The following is a 24315-nucleotide window of genomic DNA, read 5'->3' on the forward strand; positions in this document are numbered from 1 at the left end:
TGATATAGATTTTTCTGGTACATAAAATCTTCAATCTGCATCTTCCAAAAGCCAAAGTCCACACCATCGAACTTTTCAATTTTCACATTCCATTCGTCTGCAGCCATCGCTCCCACTCGAATCTGGCTTCGTTTGGATCGTTTCTGACAGTTCTTGCGAACCACCGTGTATTAGAACACTTCCGTCGACAAATTCGTATCGCCGACAAAATTTTACTATTCACAAAATTCACTATTCACGTGAATAGTAACCTCGCAAAAAATTGACAAAATTGACAACCAAAAGCTCTGATTACCAGTTGTTGGGAAATAAACGAGTACGAGTAATTTCCCTATAACCAGATTAGTGAGAAAGTGAAATAAAAGCGGAAAAATAATACCCGAAATTGATAACAGAGTTTAGCCAATTTTGCTTACGTCTCCGGACTGCTGCAGATATTTTACTAAGAGAGAAAATTTACAAGTGTTTACAAAACACTCATTACTCACAAGAAAACTCTCTAGTATTGGGAGAAAGAAAATGATTTGGGATTTTGGGATGATTTTGAAGCTAAATGGGCTAGGGTATTTATAGTTGAAGCTTAGGGACTAATCTTGTAATTACCCTAAAAAATACAATGGCTAAATGTATGATTTATCCATTACCATTTTCAACAAATGATGCATCATTCGGTGCCTAATATTTTTTCAACAATATCATCTAGCAGCCCATGATTGCTGCCCAATTTGTTGAAAAACTCTCCCCTCTTTTTTGACTTGCGTTCAACAGCGAATCCACAACTCTTGAAACGTTCAAAAAACTCAAGAGCTTCACTTAACCTCTTCTCTGAACCTAAACCATTAATTGAAGTACAATAAACATTAGGTGTTAGCTTACAACTCTTTGCCTCCATCTCATGAAACAATTCAATGGCGGCATCATGCTTGCTAGCCTTACAATACACTCCAAACCCTCATCTTTCATCGTTCGCTAAACCTCAACAAGTTGTTTTCTTTGCCACAACCAACAGCAAAATCGTATAAGACTTAATATTGGGAACAAACAATATACTGAATGTCGATATCCATTCCCTCTACTTATAAATCAACTCTTTGGGCTAGTCTCGGACTTAGGGTGATAATAATTATTTGCAGGTTGACAAGTTAAATAAATATAACGTCAAATATAGTATTCTCTCATTTTGCATTGTAATTAGCTTGTATATTTATATATACTCTCAAATCTATATGCCTCAACTTAAAATTTAATAAAATTAAGAAGATTTTAATTTAACTTGTTTATTATTATTTTCATTTATTTGAACAAATCGATTCAATTCATCAGTAAAATAAGACTTTCAACTGACTAACCAAAACTTTATGAAAAATCTATATATATATATATATAAAGAACAAGAGATTTTAGTGAATGGGTTTTGTGCTCGTAGCATCAATTCAACGTGCCAAATGAAAGGAGGATAGAAGAACAAACAACAGCATGCAAATGGGCAGCTCAAGAGGATAGTCCTCTAAATGAAGGCTTCTGGGTGACTTTTTCACCATTAAAACACTACAGCTGAAGCCAACATTGTCGACAAAAATCTATAATCGTTTCTCTCTCAACTGTATAATTGAGAGGAAACCCCCAAAAACAGACATACAGACCAAAAGAACGTACCTAATCTGATGTTGTTCTTTTGAACCTTTCATGAAAACTTGGATGCAAAGGTCATTGCAGTGAGTCTCTGTCATATTCACCTTCTTCAAGTGCACTGATTGGACTTTGAATTCCAGTCGTTGAGAAGGTTCGTTATGGTTTCACTGAACTTCCTGAGGTCCGGGCTTCACGGCATTTACATCACCCCACTGTGACCGAGCACCGCTCCACCAGTTCTTCACGCCAGTGCACCATGCCCCTGAGGCAACTTGCTTTCGCTTGCGCTTGAGGATTTTCTCTTCAACCATGTCCAATACAGGATCATTTTCTCCGAACTTTCTTTGGACAAGCTCGGTCGGCGACTGTGGAGCTCATATTTGGCGGCGGCGGCAGCAGCTAAAAGAGGGGTTAAGGTTAGGTTTAGGTTAGATGTTTGGGTTAGGGCTTTGGTTTGGAGCCGATTTTGGAATTAGTTTGGGCATTTTGGGTTTATAATAATAATAATAATAATGTAAGGTAATAGATGAAAAATGGTGACTACAAATCCATCGACAAAAGAAAATTACATAATAGTTATCCTACCGAATAAAGGGCGGACAACCTTCAAATTTGATTTAATACCAAGAATCATAATAGTTAATTTTCTTTCTTTGATATAACACATTAATTAAAGAGAAAATCACTAGCACTAACTGGAATCTGGAACGACATTCACGAGTTAATAAAGTGAGATCTCACATTCACTAGCCAGCACAGTAGAGCAAAACAAGATTAAGACTTAGTTTCTTGTTCACAGTTAGGCAATACAGCCGAAGCAAGAACCGTCAAAGCACAGTAAGAAAATCTACCGATAGACAAGCTTTACAAAATTAGAGGCTATAGGTAAAGAGCCCCTACTGGAACATATATTCACATAATGTTTCTGCAGTTGTTAATTAGTTATTTTTTTGCAAAGATCCACCAGAAGGTGAGGGTATCAGAATTTGCTAATCAACATCTACCAATATACCCATCTACGAATAGGACTTCCAACTAACCACCCACTTTCATAATTACATAGAAAAAATGAGAAGATTCATCTTTGATAAAAAAAACATGGAGCGAAAAATAACAAATGATTTTTAATAGTTGAAACCATAGATAACGTAGTGAGGAGACTTCATATAATGATTTTTCTTCAAAATAATAGTAACAAGAATATCGGAGACATCAAGTGGATCCAATCACTTGCTAAAATTAATGTACAATTGAAATTTTTTAAATGCAACTTCAACGGTATTGCAATGTTTCAAGCATAAGGATATTTATTAAATAAAATATCATTTAGTCTTTGACTACCGCACAATGGTTCATTCAATGAGAAACCAAAGTAGAGGACCAACTACATGCAGACATGTTTTTTTAGCCAAAATAATAAAGGTGTCAACATGAAACATGGCACATTTCCTTTTATTGATCCTCCAACCGTTGCATCGGTTGAATTTCATCTTGACTTACACATTTAATGTGTGATTCGTACACGCCACCATAATAATATCTACTGCACTCTGACAAACCAGGAAGAAAAATACAGACCATGAAAAGGACCCCCCTTTCCATTTGAGTATATGATGTGATCTTGACAATTAATAGGCTACCCAAATCTTGTAATCATCTCTGTGTTTCTCTCCAGCCGTCTTTATCTCACATGTTTAGTAGGCTTCCAGGACCCAATTCATTTCACATTCATAAATAGTCCATCATCATTTGGTTAATTAGATCATCAGTCCATTCACTTCACCACAGGTGATCAAAGTTGAGATCTCCTGAGAGCAGAGATGAAGGTATACACTTTTCAGTTATGCCGATGATGATGATCTTCCTCGATTCTATGGACTGAAGTTTTCTCTTTTTGATGCAGTTATTAGGTTGGATTCACCGTAAGTTCGGTCAAAATACCAATGAACCACTCAAGGATTTCGCCATTGGTGATTGTGTTATGAATTAGGATGAGAAAATAGAAGAAATTAGAGATTTCAGAATTAGAAAGACTTAGATACAGAAAATGTTCTTCATTCATAAGATAACCCTTAAAGGATTGGTACAAATTATATATATACCGTACCAGCTGTCATAACAAATCTAACAAAATAACCGTCCTAAGTTGACTCATCCTCCAAACTTCTCTCCTAAATTATAATAACCTCAAGCCCACGTCTAGGCCCATCTATAACTTATATTGGTTTAAGTCACAGTAAGCCCACTAACCTTCCCCAACCTAAGTCTTCAACCCGTCTCTTACTTTTCATTTCATTTTTACTTCAATTCTCAATTCGTCAGATAAGAACTCAATCCCTAGCCCCCATGTCAATCCCTAAATTCCTTCGATCCTTCCCCAATTTCTGATGTTGCTTCCCAATTCTTCCCTTCATCATTTCTCCTAAATCAACACGATCAAACCCTAACTTTCCTATCATCATAACAATACCCCCTTCTCCAGACGATTCTTGCCCCAAGGATCAAACTGAGGAAATTGTTGTCTCAATACGGTATAATCTTCCCAAGTTGCTTCTGTTGCTCCCATATTTGTCCACTGAATGAGCAGTTGAATGACTGCTCGATTTTGTCTTGTAATCACTCGCTGATCCAAAACGAGGGCTGGGTAAATCTTCAGGTGTCCATCCGACGCGACCTCTGGAGGATCGATCGAGATAAGTCCCTTTTTCCCGACTTTCTTCTTAAGTAAACTCACATGGAAAACTGGATGTATCTTCGAATTTGCTGGTAAATCAAGTTTATAAGCAACTTGACCAATTCTGTCTTTTATCTTGTAGGGTCCAAAATAACGAGCAGCAAGCTTCAAGTTTCTTCTTAGGGCCAGTGATGTTTGTCTGTATGGTTGGAGCTTCAGGTAAACCTTATCCCCAATTTGAAACTCCATGTCTGTTCGATGTTTATCACTTATCTGCTTCATTCTGTTAGTAGCTTTAAGTAATTGTTCTCGTAGTAATGAATTTAACTGCTCCCTGTTTTGCATGACATTCTGCACTGCCTCCACCCTATAATCTGTAGTCCATGTCACATTAGGAGCTTTATACCCATATAAAGCTTCAAATGGTGTCATTTGTAGAGCAGAGTGGTAATTAGTGTTATACCACCATTTAGTCTGAGCTAACCATTTATACCAAGTCTTTGGTTTCAAGAAACATATACACCTCAAATACTGTTCCAAACATTGATTCAACCTCTCTGTCTGGCCATCTGTCTCAGGATGATAGGCAGTACTAAATAATGTAGTTGAACCCAATTGCTTCATTAATTCCTGCCAAAATAGACTAGTAAAAGACTTGTCCCTGTCAGAAATAGCCACCTTAGGAGGACCATGTAACTTGTAAACCTGATCAAGATAAACTCTAGCAACTTCCACTATTGTATAGGGATGAGATAGTGGTATAAAATGAGCATATTTAGTGAATTTATCAATCACCACCAAAATGCAATTATATTTTGTTGAAGATGGCAAACCCTCAATAAAGTCTATTGTAATCACTTCCCAAGCATTGTTTGGGACTGCAATAGACTGTAACAACCCTGGATTAGAAATATGTTCTATTTTAGTCCTTTGACACACATCACACTGCTGTATAATCTCTTGAATTTGCATTTTCATCCTTGGCCAGAGAAAATAAGACTTAATTTTTTGATAAGTAGCTTGAATACCTGAGTGACCTCCTTGTGGTGAGTCATGCAAAGCCACAATTATTTTCTGCCTCAAATCCCCTTTTCTGCCCACATAAATTCTATTTTTGAAATATAATACTCATTTCAATAATTTCCAATCCTGTAGCTCATCTGGCTTAATAACCATAATAGGAATTTTCTCTTGGGCTATAACATCTTCCTCATAACTTTTTTCAATATCCTGTACCCAAGCAGGAGTTATAACAATAACTCCCATTTGAATAAATTCACCAGAATCCAGTTGTTGTCTAGATAGTGCATCTGCAGCTTTATTAGACTTACCCTTCCTATACTGAATAATATAATCCAACCCCAATAACTTTGTAAGTCCCTTCTTCTGGATAGTTGTAATTAACTTCTGATCAAGTAAATGTTTTAAGGACTCATGGTCTGTTTTAATGACAAACGAACCACTCTCCAAATAATGCCTCCAATGAGAAACTGCCATCAAAATGGCCAAATACTCCTTCTCATAAATTGAAAGATTTGTATGCTTAGGCCTCAAAGCTTTACTCAAATAGGCTATAGGTCTCCCTGCTTGAGAAAGAACAGCTCCAATCCCTTTAGAACTAGCATCAGTTTCTAAAAAAATTTCTGGTCAAAATTAGGCAAAGCCAACACTGGAGTATTACACATAACTTCCTTGAGCTTTTCAAAAGCTGTTATGGCTTCTTCAGACCAAAAAAACCCATCATTTTTCAACATATTAGTTAAGGGCTTACTCAGTTCTCCATATCCTCTTATGAATTTCTTGTAATATCCAGTTAATCAAAAAAATCCTCTTAAAGCTTTCAGATTCTTAGGCAAAGGCCACTGTTGCATAACTTTAACTTTGTTAGGATCTGTTGCCACTCCCCCAGCTGATATTAAGTGTCCTAAATATTCCACTTACTGCTGTCCAAAGAAGCATATACTCCTTTTAGCATATAACTTGTTTTTCAACAAAACCTCCAACATAATTCTTAGGTGCTGTTTATGCTCTGCCAAGCTAGAACTGTAAATCAATATATCATCAAAAAATACAAGAACAAACTTCCTTAGATATGCTCCAAACAAATCATTCATCAAAGCTTGAAAAGTAGCTGGAGCATTAGTAAGACCAAAAGACATTACTTTAAACTCATAATATCCTTGATAAGTCCTAAAAGTAGTTTTATGAATATCTTCCTCATTAATTCTAATCTGCCAATATACATATCTCAAATTAATTTTTAAAAAGAAAACATCCCCATTCAACTCATCTAGCAAATCCTCCACTATAGGAATAGGAAACTTATTTTTAACTGTAGCAGAATTAAGTGCCCTATAGTCCACACAAAATCTCCAATTTCCATCTTTCTTTTTAATAAGTAAACATGGAGAAGCAAAAAGACTTTTACTCACCTGCATAATAGATGAGGACAGCATTTCAGTAATCTGTTTCTCTACTTCAGTCTTATGATGATGAGAAAATCGATAAGGTCTAAGGTTTACTGGTTGTGTTCCCTGCTTAAGGACAATTGCATGATCATGTTTCCTACTAGGAGGCATTCCCCTTGGTTCTTCAAAAAACTCTTTAAACTCTTCCAGTAGTTCTTGTAATGGTAAAGGAACTACATTGTCTTCCACTTCAGCACTTAGCAAATAAATCTCCCCACTTAATTCAGTGTCTTTTTCTGCTAACTTTTGTAATTTCTCTCCCGAGATTGATCTGATTAATGGCAGCTTTTGAGACCCCTTTATAACTACAGTTTCCCCATCTTTCTCAAAACTGATGGTTTTAGTTTTAAAATTTATCATTATAGGGCTAAATACTTCCATCCAATCTACCCCCAATACCATATCACTTCCTCCCAGAGATAACACTCTGAAATCATGCTGGAAATCATAGCCCTGCATCTTCCAACTCACCTTGTTACTTCTAGCCGTACTGAACAGTTTCTCCCCATTAGCTACTGTAATAACTAATGGCTGGGTATGAACCAATTCCACCCCTTCCTTGGCCCATTGAGGAGTTACAAAACTATGAGTGCTGCCACTATCAATTAGTACATTAATAGGTTTTCCCTTGATAAAACCTTGAATCCTCAAAGTAGTATGTCCCACATTCCCTATAATAGCATTGATCCAGGGCTTCTTTAGCTTGATCTTCCACCTCTCTATTTTCTCCTTCTGTTAAATCCTGTTCAGTAGAATCTGTAGGTTCCTCTTCCTCCATACAATTCAGCTGTCTGACTTTGCACTGATGCCCTGGAACAAATTTTTCTCCACATTTAAAACACAAATTGTTGGCTCTTCTATAATCCAACAGATTCTGTTTTGGGTTGGTATTATGAGGAACTGACTTAGGTAATAAACTCCTATTACCACTGTTCTGTTGACTGTTTGAAGGAGTATAAGAAAAAATTCTGCTATGAGATTTGTACTTCTTTCCTTCAATCTCATTAGCTAACTCATATAGTTTAGCTTGCCTATAAGCTTCAGATAGGTTCTTAGGCTCCAACACTTTCACCTTATGTTTTAGTTCCTCCTTAAGACCACTAATGATGCTGGAAACAAAATAATCCTCCCCTAAATATAGATGTTGTTATAGCAAATAGGGTCTTAACTCCTCAAACATTTCTTGATACTCTTCTACATTACCCTTCTGCATTAACTTATTAAATTCTTCAATGATATCTGAACAGTTCCTGTCACAAAATCTATGACACAAATCAGCCTCAAATTCATGCCAAGTCACTCTATGCTTCTGCATAATATAACCATCAAACCAAGTCTCAGCCTTCCCCATCAAATACATTGCAGCCACATCCAGTTTCTGCTCCTCAACAACTCCTAAAAGTTTAAAATATTTTTGACATTTTCGAACCCACCCTCTGGGATTACTTCTATCAAACATCTGTAACTCCAATTTAGGTCGAGGTAACATAGGCCCAGAACTCCCAAACAAACCCTTACTGTCTACTTTAAACTCACCAGCACTGCCCATAATATTTTCTTCTTGCACTTTTGAATTAAAAGGTAGAGGACTAGAAAACTCCATAGGTTTAGCAGCTAATATCCCCGGTTCATTCGGTTTAAAAGTATACTTCTCATGCTCACTCAAAACCGTAACTAAACATGGTTGCTGACCTTCACCTTTGTTTTGCTTTTCAACTGCTGATGGTTGAATTCTTGCTGATTGAGGTGAGTCTTTTTCCTCAGCTGCCTGATTGGCCAACTGTAGGATTCTCTGTAAATAACCCTTGTTCTCAATCATCCCATCCTCCAAGGTTTGTATCCTTCCCTCCAGCTCTGCTTTCTGCTCAACCCACCAAGATGGTAAGGTCTCTTTCTTCACTTCTACTGCTTGTTCCGTTACCTCAATGGTTCCCTTCTTTTGCATCTTTCTTGTCTTTCCCAACATGAAAATAATGGATTTTTGGATCTCCAAACTTAGCTCTGATACCAATTTGTTATGAATTAGGATGAGAAAATAGAAGAAATTAGAGATTTCAGAATTAGAAAGACTTAGATACAGAAAATGTTCTTCATTCATAAGATAACCCTTAAAGGATTAGTACAAATTATATATATACCGTACCAGCTGTCATAACAAATCTAACAAAATAACCGTCCTAAGCTGACTCATCCTCCAAACTTCTCTCCTAAATTATAATAACCCTCAAGCCCACGTCTAGGCCCACTTGTAACTTATATTGGTTTAAGTCACAATAAGCCCACTAACCTTCCCCAGCCTAAGTCTTCAACCCGTCTCTTACTCTTCATTTCATTTTTACTTCAATTCCCAATTCGTCAGATAAGAACTCAATCCCTAGCCCCCATGTCAATCCCTAAATTCCTTCGATCCTTCCCCAATTTCTGATGTTGCTTCCCAATTCTTCCCTTCATCATTTCTCCTAAATCAACACGATCAAACTCTAACTTTACTGTCATCATAACAGATTGTCATCCTGTCATATAGCTTGTTTTGCAAACTGTAATGGCAATGCACGTTTAGGTTGCATGCACATGAACATCATATCTTCATGCTGCTCTCTATAATGACTGGAATATAGGTTTAAACCAAAAAAGAACTACATGATGGTACATACATAGAGATTAAAATGAATTGCATGTTTTGTTCAAGGCTTTCTTGTTATTGTCTTACAGGGAACCCATCTCTGGATGACCAACAATTATACTCAAAGCCGAACTATGGTACCAAGTTATTCAGGCCATCCCATAGAGACCACCTTCGAAAGTCATTAGGTGGCGTAGACGCAGCACAAGTAGACGAAGAAGACTACAAAGACGATTCATCATCAGCAATGTCTAAGCTATTTCAAGGCTTTCTTGCCATTGGCACCCTTGATTCGGACCCTAACATTCCCGATCCCTCGACAATTAATAGTCACTGAGAATAGGCTCAAGCTCATTAATAAAGAGTTGGAGAAGTTTCTTGGAGCAGAAGCTAAAGAAGAAGGCTGCAATGATTCATCTGCAAGAAACAGTTATTTGAGCACTGGAAGAAGCAGTCATTGCAGCACAAGTACTCTTAGTGGAAGGCCAAATGAAGGTCCAGATACCAATGGTAATGATGCTACACTTTGTCCCCTCCAAGGCTATCTTTCTGGCTCAGCAATTGAATTGTCAGAAACAACTACAGTGGCCAAAAAGGAACACAGGACCTCACTTGGTGAGCTGTTTCAGAGGACTAAAATAACAGATGAGAGTTTGTGGAGTGATTGTGACGACGAACAGCATTCGGAGAAGGAAGGAGATAAATCTGCAGTGCAAATTATGAAGAAGAAAATGCCCAATGCTTTTAGGTGCTCTACTGCAGCTACTGGAGGAAATATAAGCACATATAATCACGGAAAGCCACAGAAGAATGAGAACAAGGAAGGCATTGTGTATGACGTAGGTCATATGCTTGCAGATGATGACATAATTATATATCCTCACAGATCCCTTTCGAAGAACGTATGGCGCTACAAGAGCCTATCTAAACCACCTCAGTTCACGCTCAGCTGCTACGATTCGAACGGAAACCGAGAGTGCTGGATCAAAACAGATGCAGACTGTAAGTATAATAGTATACCACACTTTTGACATGCTTGTTACTGTTACGGATGTATACCGGTGAGATTATTTGGAGTTTTAGAAACAAATGTCCTAATCCAGTAAAATGCTTTGTGTTTGTAGACCTCGTGTTGGAGCTCTGAGAGGCAGAAGAAACTTTCAAGTGTTTGGTTTACCAATTATCATCATCCCTGGTTTGTATGAATGATAGTTGATGGTGCTTCCTTTTTTTTTTGGAGAGATTTTCTATTATCTGTAATTATTAAACTGGTATTTGAGAGTGGATATTTTACAGAACAGATTGAAGTAAATAAAGGAGTCCAACCTCCATGTAAAATTACAAGGCATTGTTGTTTTCGTACAAAACATATCTGAATTAGTATTGGGGTTCAGCTCACTGTCTCATAAACCATGATTTTAACAACAGACAACCAGAAAATTTGATGCAATCTGCTCTCTACTCATTTGCAACATGTTCCACGTGACATCCAAACTATAAGCTATGCAATAGCGTTGGCCTAAAAAAATCCATAGAAGAAACCAATTGGGAACATTTCATATCCAACTTTAGTGCATAAAAGGCAAGTTCAACGAGTACGGTTCAAGCGCAAAAGATGAAGCACTTCACAAGCCACCAAAACATTATCAGTAATAGAAAGACCAAAAACAAAAGCACTTTTGAACCCTGTCGAATGCAGTCACCCAACACATCCATAAAGTGATTTACCAAGACCTTCAGCACTTATTTTATACAAGACATTACGGGATAGGACAAAAGACGTGGAATGGAAGTGTTTTTAAGCATCATGTTTCCCTCAACAACATTTGCTTATAGATTTCTTTGAGTATCAATTTCTCATTTTTCACTTAATCATTTTAAGTATATTATATTTTGTTTTAAAGGTCTTAAAGAGTAGAACATAAAACCATAATTTTATTATATAAATCTTCAATTTTATCCATAAATAATATACCTCAAAAATAAAAGTAAAAAAGTATTTATTATTTTCCAACAATAACACATGGCTAAATTATTTCTAAAATTCGCGGATCAATCCTCTTACAACGTGACACAAACAAAATGGATGTAGCCAGTGAAGCCAAAACAGAGATCAGAAATCAAATCATCATTATCGTCCTCTAAGCATGCAATATACTTCACTTTGCGTCGAAGAGCTGCGAGGTGATGAAAGAAAAGTATTCTTGTCACCAAGGCGCGTCCATTTAATCCTCCCATGATGAGCTCAATGTACTTTAGTTGCACAAATTCGTGCACAACATTTGCAGGATTGTATGAGCGTACGCTATCAAATAATTGAAATTTTTTCAAAGAGATACTAACTAATAATAAAAAATTGAGACAAATGCCAACGTAGCTCCAACATCTTTGGTTTCCTTGAAGAAACCGTCACTCTCTTTGCAATCATCCCTTCAATTTTGGTCATCTCCTCAAGTAAGGATTCATATTTCTCTACCACCTTTGCTTCAGTTTCTAATTTTTTTTATCTTATTGTTCAATGAAAGGTTCAATCTATCACCCGTCATCAGTGCTAGGATCAATAAATTTAATTATTATTATTATTTTGTCTTGCTTTTACCAAGATTTTAAAAGGCTAATTCATTTTTTTTAACATATTTTGATTCATCGATAAAGTTAAAAAGAAAAATCGTTGTCTAGAATCAATATCAACATTACTGAAACCTGATCGAACAGTGTTGATTCACCCCAAGCACTGTGTGTTTGACAGTATCTATTTAAAGCCAAAAGCCATAAAACTGCAATAATTAGCTGACTCTATTCCCATATGAAATGGGGTAAAGGGGAGGTAGGGTAGTAGGTTGCTGCCCTCGATATTAGGTTGAGAGCAACTTCCGTGAAAGACCTCTAGTAAAATTATGAATTGTCTACCGTGAGACTCAATCGCACGACCTCAAAGTTAAAAACCTTGCACTCTACCAATTGAGCTGAACAGGCAATTCAACCATAAAACTGCAATAACATACATATTATAGTAACAGGAATATCGTGGACATCAAGTGGATCCAATCGCTTGCTATGGTAGAATTGAAATTCTTCAAATGCAACTTCAACAGTATTGTAATGTTTCAAGAATGAGGGTTTTTATTAAGTAAAATATCATTTAGTCTTTGGCTACTGCACAATGGTCATTCAATGAGAAACCACAGTAGAGGACCAACTACATGCAGACATGTTTTTTAGCCAAAATAAGAAAGGGTGTCACAATGAAACATGGCACATTTTCTTTTATTGATCCTCCAACCGTTGCATCTGTTGAATTTCATATTGACTTACACATTTAATGTGTGTCGTAACCGGTTTTCGCCCGGCACGAATTTTTACTTGACGGGAAAAATAATGTGGATAAAAAATGATTTTGATTTTAAAAAATGTTTTGGGAGTCGTCTTCGACCTTTTGGATTAGGTAGGTCGAATACCTAAAAATCATCTTTTAAAAGAGATTTTAAGAAAACATCAGTTAAAAGATAAATTGGTCTGCGTTTAATCAAAAATTCATTCTTTTTAATAATAAAAAAGGATTCGAGGTCGGTTAGGTTTGGGGAAGGATTAGCATCCCACAACGCCCAAAATTGGTCCTTGTCAATTATAAATTGTCTCTAATATTAGAATTTAAGAATTCAGATATAAATTTAATTTATTATCCTATTATTTCGTATTTTAATCGGATAATTCTAAGGAAGAAAAAGATATTAAATAATTTTTATAAATTATAAATAAAATATTTATTTATTTAAAACATCAGAAAATGACATCAAGTTGCTTTAAGACTGCACTTTCTTAATATTTGAAAATTAAATAAATATTAAAAATAATAATTTTTTCCTAAGAAAATAATTTAAATAAAACAATATTTGAGTTTTCTGATTTTTATAAGTAGGATATTTATTTATTTTTAAAATACCAGAATAGGACATCTAGTTATATTAAGACTGTCATTTTCTTTAATATTAAAAAATAAATAAATATTTAGAAGAATATAAGGATTTTTCTTAAAAATAATAAAACAAAGCAAATATATATATATTTATAAGCAGGATATTTGTTTATTTTTTATATACCAGAATAAGACATCTAGTTGCTTTAAGATTGCCCTTTCTTAGTATTTAAAAATAAATAAATATTATTATCTAATCAAATTATAAAATAATAATATTGTATTTCATGTAAATATTAGTGAATAAAACATAATAAATAAATAAATAAAATACTATATTTAAAGTATAGGATAAAAATAAAATTAATACTATATGGTATTTTATTATTAATATAATATTAAGTAAAAAATAATAATGATCAAAATAAAAGAAATTACAAGCAATAATATTATATTGCAAAATATTAAACATTCAGGGTCAAAAATGAAAATTAGTGATTAAAATGTAACATATTAAAATTAAAAGCTCTAATTTAAAATATTATGAAATATAATAATTAACAGTGTAATTTAACCATAATAATTAACACGTGATTAAAATAAATTTAATAAAATTATAAGGGACTAATCATAATATTTACCCAAAATATATAAATACTGATAATGACTAAATTATAAATAAAATAAAATTCAAATACCGAATTGAAATACATAAAGGTTGATTTCAGTGACCAAAATGAAGGTTTACAAAACCTAAAGGTTGGCGAGCATAGTTTTCCCAAAAGGGAAATTATAGAGACACCCCTTCCCTGAAACGATGTCGTTCGTGGAGGGTATTTAAACCTTAAAACCGGCCCAAAAAGGCCGAGAGTTTCATTTTCCTGGTTTGCTTCTCTCTTTTTAGAGAGAGAAGCTCTGTCTTCTCTCTAAATTCCACCAACCGGAGGAAGGACGACCGCTGTATTCCGGCTCAGATCACCGCCACGATGGTCGAAAAACTAAAAATACACCACAACTTAGATCTTCACTTCCTAAGGCCGAATACGACCTCTATTTATCCTAAAAACCCTTAGAATTTCCTAGATCTAGGAAATTACCTTCGAAGTCCGAAGGTTTCCGGCGACAGTTGGGCTCTCCGAGGGTAAGTTCTCTCTCATTCACTTTTCTTTCGGTTTTTTTTTCTGTTGGTTTCGCTCTTGGTTGCTGTCCGTGTCCCCTCTTTTGCAGGTTCAGTGGCCATATTTATAGGCCACCATAGCGTTGCTCTCGGACCAGTTTAAAAGAGCGACCCTAGGTGATTCACCGAAGTTAACGGTGGTGACTCACTATAGGGTAGTAACGTGTACAACCACCTAGTGCTTTTGGAGACTTTGGCGAGGGTTGGGCGTGGCAGAGGCGGCTGGAAGCTTGAGGCGGCGGCGACGTGGCCCTAGGGTATCATACCCTAGGGTTTTTATCTAGAGGGTTCTGGACCGTTGGATCTTGCCAGATCCAACGGCTGTTGATACTGGCGACTGGGTACTGAGATGATGAAACTCAAATTGGGTTTAGGGTTCTATTGGGCCAGATTAGGCTTCTGTTGGGCTATCTAGGCCTGGAATTATAATTGGGCCCCGATTTTAGCCTTTGTAATATTTATTTAATAATAATAATAATAATACATATTATTAATAATAATAAAAGAAAAAGGAAAAAATTAGTGTCTACAGCTACCCCTCTTTGCTCATTCTTGTGTTAACAAGAATAGAGCAAAGACGAAAAAGACAATAATTTTTTTCATTTGGCTTCTTTTGAGTATGATGGAAATGTTGAAAACATTCTGCCCAAAGGTCTTATGAATGGCCCTGAGGTCTTATCATCTTGCACTGTAGGTCTTACAGATGACCCGAAGACTTTAAAAACATCATGCACTGAAGGTCTTACAGATGACCCGAAGGTTTTGAAAACATCATGCACTGAAGGGCTTACAGATGACCCGAAGGCTTTGAAAACATCATTCACTGAAGGGCTTACAGATGATCCGAAGGCTTTGAAAACATCATGCACTGAAGGGCTTACAGATGACCTGAAGACTTTGAAAACATCATGCACTGAAGGGCTTACAGATGACCCGAAGGTTTTGAAAACATCACTGAAGAGCTTACAGATGACCCGAAGGTTTTGAAAACATCATGCACTGAAGGGCTTACAGATGATCCGAAGGTTTTGAAAATATCATGCACTGAAGGGCTTACAAATAACCCAAAGGTTTTGAAAACATCATGCACTGAATGGCTTACAGATGACCCAAAGGTTTTGAAAACATCATGCACTAAAGGGCTTACAGATGACCCGAAGGTTTTGAAAACATCATGCACTGAAGGGCTTACAGATGACCCGAAGGTTTTGAAAACATCATGCACTGAAGGGCTTACAGATGACCTGAAGGTTTTGAAAACATAATGCACTGAAGGGCTTACAGATGACCCGAATTAAAAAGCTCCCAAAGGCTTTTTGAAAACATCCTGCACTGTAGGACTTACAGATGTGGGAAATAGTTTACTAAGTAAGAAACTTTGGAAATCGTTTTCTTACTATTCAAAAATTTCATTTTCAGAAAAGATTAAATGAGAAACTTTGGAAATCGTTTTCTCATTGTTCAAAATAACTTGTTGATTGGGTAACATGCCTCATTTCAAAATAATGTTTCTTTTATGGATTGCATCCATATATTCTTCAGATGTTTTGTATGATTCTTACATTTGAGGTTTTAAATGTTACCTTATTCTTGTAAGGTATTTTGAATCTTCTTTTTTCCCATATGAAAATCTGTTAAACTTCATGTTTGAATGCAATCAAATGTATCAATGTATCAATGATGTTCTTATGAATGCATGAATGTTGATGCAATCTTCATTTGACTTCAAAGTAGTGAACTCAATCTTCCTTCACTTGATCATTTATTGCCAGGGTTACCTTCGGTTATCAGTGTAGCAACTTATGCTATATTTATGAAGAACCATCTGATCAACTAGCATATTTGTTTATTCTTTGTTTCATGAAAGTCTCAGAAGAAATGTTTCATTTATGGAACTCTTGCCGTAATCAGAATTATGACATTGATTCCCCATTTTTGTCTTTGATAACATTAGCTTTCTTTGTTTGGACTTGTGTAAAAATCCAATAAAGTTTTCATCTTTGAAAAAAGAATCTATCATCTTTGAAGAGAAAATCTATCATCTTTGAAGAAAGAATCTATCATCTTTGAAGAATGTAGATGTAAATATACTAAACTCAACAAAGATTAATTTAGGAGAGTAGAGCATGTTCTGATTTGACTCTTGAAACACATTACAATAAGGATTTATCCTAATTCCTTTCATGTCTCCACATCTAATCAAATCTTGAATAAAGCCATTCAGACCATATTATGTTGAGATGCTCAACAACAATCTGATGTTCAATATTAATTGGCTCCACTAGTTTCTTGTTGTTAAAATGTCAGCTTCCCATCTATGGAAAGAAATCTTCATCATATCTCACTTCTAACCTTGGGGTTGAAGAAGACAAACTTTATCTTGAATCAATAAATGAAAACTATATGATCACAACATTGGTTCAATATCATAATAATTGGTTCGTAAAACATTTGACAACACATTCATCATCTCATGTGGTTTCTGCTCAGATGCTAGTAAAACATTTAACAACACATTCATCCTTTCCTGTAACTTTTGCCCAGATGTTCGTAAAGCATTTGACAATACATTCATTCTTTCATGTGGTTTCTGCCCAGATTTTTGGTTAATAAAGCTCTTTGCATATTATTAAAAGCTTTGTATGGTGTCAAAAGACCACTTGAGAACAAAACTCAATGGGAATACAAGTGAGATGCTGGTATGACCAAAAAGTTGGTCAAATTCACAAAATACGCTAGTGTCGAATTGAATAAGAGATACCAACTGATTTTGATATCATTTCGGGTAAGGGCCAGTGTGATACCGACAACGTTTTCTTCCATAATGAATGTTATATGAAATAGAAACACATCCGCTATAAGAGCCATGTACATAAAGTGTCCATGGAATTCTTGTTGATATAGATGAAACACACATGATAAACAAAATATATGAAAAATCAATTCACCCTGACTGACAATGATAACCCCAGTAACAAAGGGAATAAGGGTAATATACGTAAGTCAAGCCTCCCTCTTCAATGTCATCAAGTAAGCGAAAATTGTTGTGAAAAACATCTTCGTAGCCCTAACAATATGATTGAAACTAACTAGCAGAAACCTCAAAGAAATATTTCTAATCATCACTAACACATAAAAGACCAAATTCAAAGTCGAGATCTTGAGGAACTAGACCCTGGATCGAATGATCTGCCTAGGGACCAACTTTATCCATGCAACCGTGATGTAGCTTACCAAAGAACACGTTGTCATGTGACACATGGTTAAGAAGATTGGGTATTTGAAACCATACTTACTGAGTAAATATTTGTTCAATAACATGATCATAATGTAACTGCCTGATGAACGAAACAATTATGTATAGTCATCTCTACTGTCACTGTTTCACCATTTTCATTCTTCACATCTTTCTGTCTCATTGGAAATATTTGCTTAAATCAATGATCTTTCTGCAAGATGATATGGGTTTTCAGTATGGCCTAATATTTGCTGATATGAACGTTCTTAATGCGTCAACATTCCTGATTCAGATTGAAATGAGCTTTCAGTATGTCCCAACATTTGCTTCTTATTGATGTGAGCTTTTAAAATGCCTCAACATTTTTTTTGTTAAAATGAGCTTTCAATATGCCCCTAATATTTGTTGATATGAACGTTTAAAATGCATTAAAAATTATTTTCTTGATGATATGAGACCTCAAAATAAAATTTCAAAAAGCCTCACATGAATTATTTCTATCTGAAATGGGCTTTCGAGATGTCCTCACATTTGCTTCTTGTTGAAATGAGCCTCCAAGAATACCCAAATATTCATATTGTTGTGAGCCTTCAAAATACCCTACATAGATGCCCCAACATTCTATTTCTGTTTGAAATGGGCCTTCAAGATGTCCCACATGGATCTGTTTGAATTGGCCTTCAAAATTCCCCAACATTATAAATTGTAAGGCTTACTCTCAATGTTTGTTTGATTTGAATCTCATAATCCCCACGAGGTCCAATTTTGACAACGCACTGTTATGGGTATTTGTGGCTTTATTCGTGCCCCATTTTTGTTTATCTTGAATACTGTCATTCTAGTGTCACTAAACAACAGTTTTCAAGTAACTTGAGGAATTCTCTTCATGTTATCACAAACTTAAGAAGTAATCAATCATTCTAACAGAAATGTCTGAGATATGTGCCTCTTCTGAATGAGGTACCCATTTTTTGGATCTAAAGGGATCTAGTCGGACAGAGTGGTATAAATCGCTTGGTAATTCATTCCAGGCCGACACAGTGGCTTATAATCGTTCAGTCTTAAGAGACATGTTCCCCAAGTACATCAATGTCCTGTCTCTTTTCTCTGGGATCGATGGTGCAGAGATTGCCCTTTACCAGCTCAGCATACATTTGAAATCAGATGTGCAAGAACTGAATGGTGATCAGTTGGAGCAATTGATGAGTAGATTTGGTGGATTCGACCTTTTTATCAGTGGCATCCAGTGTAACAACCTTACCGGAAGAAATAAACATCATCGGGATGAACTAGAAGATTTTTGTTGGTGTATTTTCTTGCAATGACTGCTACACTGAATGCCTCTTATGCTGCTTCAAGATACACACCTCCATATCCCACTCTTCCCAAACCATGGAAAGGTTTAGTGAATGATAAAACTGGTTATCTTTACTTTTGGAATTCTGTAACCAATATTACCCAATATGAAAGACATACAAGTGTAGAATCTGTTCCAATGCCAAATTTAAGTTCAACAATCTTCTGAAGGATATAATGAATATAATCCTGACAAAGAAAATGATCGGCATGGAAGAGGCAGTAATGATGTATCAAGACTTGAGCCAGTATCACAGTATAACCAGAGTGCAAGAAGGGACTTGTTCATTCCCATAATATACCTTAATGGGAATTATAGTTCTGTGATGTAATCTTCTAGAGAACATGTATTGATGGTTGGGGAAAATAATTTGTCTGGTGATGCTTATCGCCCTCAGCATGTGATAAGTAATAATCTTTCTTGATAAATTGCTAATAATGTCACAGGAGAGCGTCACAAGTTCAATTTTCCAGACTTTCTAGCTTCTTGTACCATTTAGTTTTAAGAAATGTGAAGTGATTCATCATTCTGGCATCACTCATTCTTTTTCTATAATAGAGGTAGAATAAACAACAACTTGCTTCAAGGACTTTCCTCATTTGAGACTATCCTGTTTGAAAATGTTTTTCCTCCTTTCTTTATCGAATAATGAAAGAATTTTGTAAAATGTTGCCTATCACAGGTTCATAATAGAATCAAATCATAAGCTTGAATTCAAAGAATATCAAAAGAACCAACAACTCTTTAATGTTTGAGAATTATAGTTCTTTGACAAGTATCAAGATTTATGGGTTAGTTTCAGAATGGCCTTCCTATTTTCTATGGTTACATCTATTTAAGATGTCACTCCTCTCTCGCTCTTTGTGAACTTTGTCAAATTCCTTACTTTAAGGACTTGGTATTTTAACCAGATGTGTATAAAATGACGCAACTAGGATTGTCAATACTAGACTATCTAGAATACCTCTATTTCAATTCTATGGAATCTTTCATTTAGACTTATCTAACCAAAGTATTACGAAAATATCGGTCTAAAAATGAAATTTCTGAGTGCTTGTGTGAAGTTGACTATAACAGGTGTTTCGCAACTCCCTTAGTCCATTTTTATTTAGTGACTTTTTGCCCTTTTGGCTAGATGAATTCAGCTTTATTGTATATAATAATATAATCACCTTTATCAGGCTAGTTGAAACTTATCCATAAAGTCGGGGTGATTAACCAATTGCTCTAGAGGGACAATTTTATTGCATATAGTAGTATAACAAATTACCTGAATATTATCCATAAAGCCGGGGTGATTAACCATTTGCTTTAAGGGTATAACTCAAGCATATCATATTAGCTTAATATTATCCATAAAGTCAGGGCTATTAACCAATTGCTTTAGGGGGTAACTCAAGCTTTATTGTATATATAATAATATAACATGGGTATCCAAATCCAATTTCTTAAGCTTGTTAAGAAGAACCTGTTATAGTCTAGGTGTTTTGATGGAATTCAGAAAATCTCTTCGGTAGAATTCAATTCCCAAGCAATTGACTTAAACTAGATTTACCTATTTGTAAAAATTATGTTCATCATCGAACGTCATCAATAGAAAAGTACTCTAGTCGGTTTTGTAATGTAATACACAAACGATGCCCCATGTTGTATGCTCTTAATATAAATACCAAGCCTTTTTGTAATTCCTTTCAATAGGAGTTGGCTATCTCATATTTGTAATAGGATATTGTTTGGGTATATTTCTTCTGAGGTAAGGTCAAGGGTCTTTGTTTTTCTGGTTTTCAATCCTGATATTCTGTCAAAGATTATAACTCTAATCATGAAGAGCTTTTTAATCCAGTTGATATTCAAAGAACTGCAAGATTGCAAAATTGACTCAATGCTCATAACCTTACAAGCAACACAATTTTATTTATTGCACAAAAGGCAGAGAAAGGAACAAAAACATGTGCAAACAAGATGCTGAAACTAGAAATGTACTACAGTGGTAGATAACAACTTCCACTTGTTTATTTAGCTTGCATATATCATTCCTCTAATGTTGGGTGTGTACTTGGCCCAAGATTTTCATCCTTATTTGCGCCCATTTCTTGATCATTTATTGTGTCAAGACTCCCTTATCAACAAGGGTCTCTATTTCTTTTAACAGTGGCCAACAACTCCCTATTGAATATCCCTTTACCCCCAAGTGAAAACCACAAACACTACATTGATCATAGCTATGAGCAGAAGAGTTTGGTGGCACTTTTGTTGGTCTTGGTGTGATGTATTGACCTTTAACCAAATGAGGATATAAGTCTGAAATGGAAGTTTGGAACACTTCTAAAGTTTTTCTTGATCGCATGACTTTATTTGGTCGATCCGAACAACTACTTGCTCTTTTTCTTTTGCAGTGGCTGGGATTCTGGATGCGACATTCATTCATATAATCAACTTTCACTTTCTGATCCGTCGGGCTCTTGGATATGACTTTTGAGTTTCCTTTGTTTATCACATTTTCAATTAATTCTCCATTTATCAATAAATTCTTGAATTCCTTCGTCGGATTTGCCAGTATTAACTCGAAGAAAGGAGCGGGAAGTGAATCACGAAACATATGTGATATTTCTTCTTTTAACATGGGAGGTTGAACTTTTGCTGCCACTCCTCTCCATCTTAAGGCATACTTCTGAAACCCTTTATTGGCTTTCATTTTTACTCCTTGAAGATCCATACGTGTTGGAGCTAAGCCTTTAGTATATCGATATTTTCCCAAAAATGCATCAGCTAGATCAACCCATCTCTTGATCTATTCTTGGGTCAACTGATTGTACCAGACTACGGTTGGGCCAACGAGGCTATCATGGAAGGGGTGAATTAACAAATCATCAGAATTTAAATATCCTTCCATTTTTCTATAAAATATTCTCAAATGGATTAGGGGACAACTGGTGCCATCATATTTCTCAAAATTAGGCATTTTGAATTCATGGGGAATAGCCAAGTCTAGAACCAAGCTGAGCTCTCTTGCTTCTAATTCTTTGTGGGAAGTATTAACACCTTTCATATTTCTGATTGCTTCATCTGCCCTCTTGAATCTCTCCTCATATTGTGAATAATTAGTGAGGCTATTCTTTGGGTTCGATTGGGATGCCCCAGGGTATGTTATCATTCTCGACTCTTCAATCTAATAGGATGGTTGCTCTTTATCAGTTATCTCTTCTTTATCAGATGTCATCCCCTGAATAATTTGATTTGATCCATCTGGTACTGAATCCGATGTTTTTTTCCTTGTATCCTGAGGTAACACTGTCAATTGTTATGGCCACTGATCTTGTAGTCTTTCATGAGATTGCTCCATTGTTTTCATGATGATGATACAGTAATATAAATGATCTCGGTTTTACTGTTACAGAAACCTTCAATGAATTATTTACATGTTTTTATAATTAATGTATATAATAATACTTAAATAAATAAAAATGTAATGTAAATGCGAAAATGCATAAATGCAAACTGTGCAATGCATAGATGCAAATATAAAATGAAAATGTAAATGAAAATATAGAAATGCAAATGCAAACATAAAAAATGCAAATGTAATGAAAAAAATACGAATGCAAAATACAAATACAACAAAGGTGTTAATCAAGAGTGATTATCTTAGAACAGATTTCATTGAACATAAAAGTTTCGGTGCATCAAACAAAACTTTTATATGTAGGGGATAGTTTTCATTCCTAACTTCTCTATTTCCCTTAAAAGTCAAATTAACTTCCACTCATGCTCAGGTGTGGAGTTGTCAATCTGCTTTAATTCTCTCGTGAAGCCAGCTAAGTCCTCCAGCTTATGAGCCATATTGTTTGCTTGAGTAGCAGCTTCCTTCATGATAATGTATTTTTCCTTCATCTTCTGTGTCAATTCCCGGAGTTGTAGACAATGTTGTTCATTTTTTCTTGTGAGACAATATTTATGTTCAAAAAGTTCTCATACAAGATCTCCATAATCATCTAAACATTTTTTCAATGTCTTGTTCTTGGCTATAGTGGCTTTTAATTCAGTATCAATTTGATGCTGATGGATCTGATATGATGCTTCCTTGTTGGTCATAGCACTATTAAACCTTTGATTTTTGACTTGACATTTTCCCAATTCAATGACAGTTGTATTGCGTCTTACTTCTGCAACTCGTAAATTATGAGAAAACTTCTTGGCTCATCCTTCATTTATGTTGCAGTTCTTTTTCAGTTTGGTCACCCCTGTTATCCACTCTTCTAGGGTGTTTCCCATGCTAGCATTTTGAAAGACTTGACTGACCTTTTGGAAATCCTCCTGCATGGTTTCCAGTTATGTGCTTAATTTATTGTTTTCATTCTTTAAATGATGCATTTGAACCTCAAACCTCGGCAAATCTTCTTCTTTCTGGGCGCCCCTACTGATATTCTTACCTTTGACCACTTTTGGTATTAATCTAGTAGGACCTTCAGTTACCAAACTAGGTCGATCATTTATCATAAATTGTAAGGTTCCATGATCCAAAAAACTTTGGGCTCGACGTTTGAAGACAAGACAATTCTCAATGGTATGTACTTGAACTCCGGCATGATATTCACAATAAACGTTGGTGTCATACCAATTCAGATACGGAGGTTGGAACGGTTTTATGTAGTATGGAACCACTTCTCGCGCTTCAAGTAGCTTCTCATATAACTTTTTATATGATATAGAGATAACATCAAAATGAGAACCTCCTTTTGTCTTGGATTAAACCTAAGTTTTAGACATCGGGAGAAGACTAAACTTCGATGATTTCATATTATATGATTTATTCTCATCTCTGGGAACTTTTACAGTTGTCACCATTTCCTGGGTATCTCTAGACAATTTGTGAATACGAATGATGACTATTTGTAATTTTTCAAATTGGTTAGGATCAGAAGTCCCTTGTATATCTGAGATTGTAAGATTATTTTCATTGAGCTCTCTCTCTCTTTTTGTGCAGGAATCTCTTTTCCTTTGGCCAAAACAAATATTCTATCCATCATCTTGGACATCTGCTCTCTTATTTCTCGTATCTCCTTTTGCTCTTCAATGGGCATATGATCTTTGGGTGCATAGCTCTCCTCTATCTTCAGAGTTCCCTCAGGACGTCATTCATTGGCTGCGTCATAGTTTGCTTGATCATAAAACTTTTTGTCCATTTATGAATTCTTTCCAATTTGATGAACAGTCTTTCAAATCAACACCT

At 35.5% G+C, this 24315-nt stretch overlaps 1 pseudogene; it reads left to right on the forward strand.

Annotated features, from left to right (window-relative positions):
- Nucleotides 1–3418: 3418 nt before the first annotated feature.
- On the forward strand, nucleotides 3419–10584 carry LOC120124935 (annotated as a pseudogene).
- The last annotated feature ends 13731 nt before the right edge of the window (nucleotides 10585–24315 follow it).

Source organism: Hibiscus syriacus, unplaced genomic scaffold, assembly GCF_006381635.1.
Source record: "Hibiscus syriacus cultivar Baekdansim isolate YM2019G1 unplaced genomic scaffold, ASM638163v2 tig00110429_pilon, whole genome shotgun sequence".
Lineage (NCBI taxonomy): Eukaryota > Viridiplantae > Streptophyta > Magnoliopsida > Malvales > Malvaceae > Hibiscus > Hibiscus syriacus.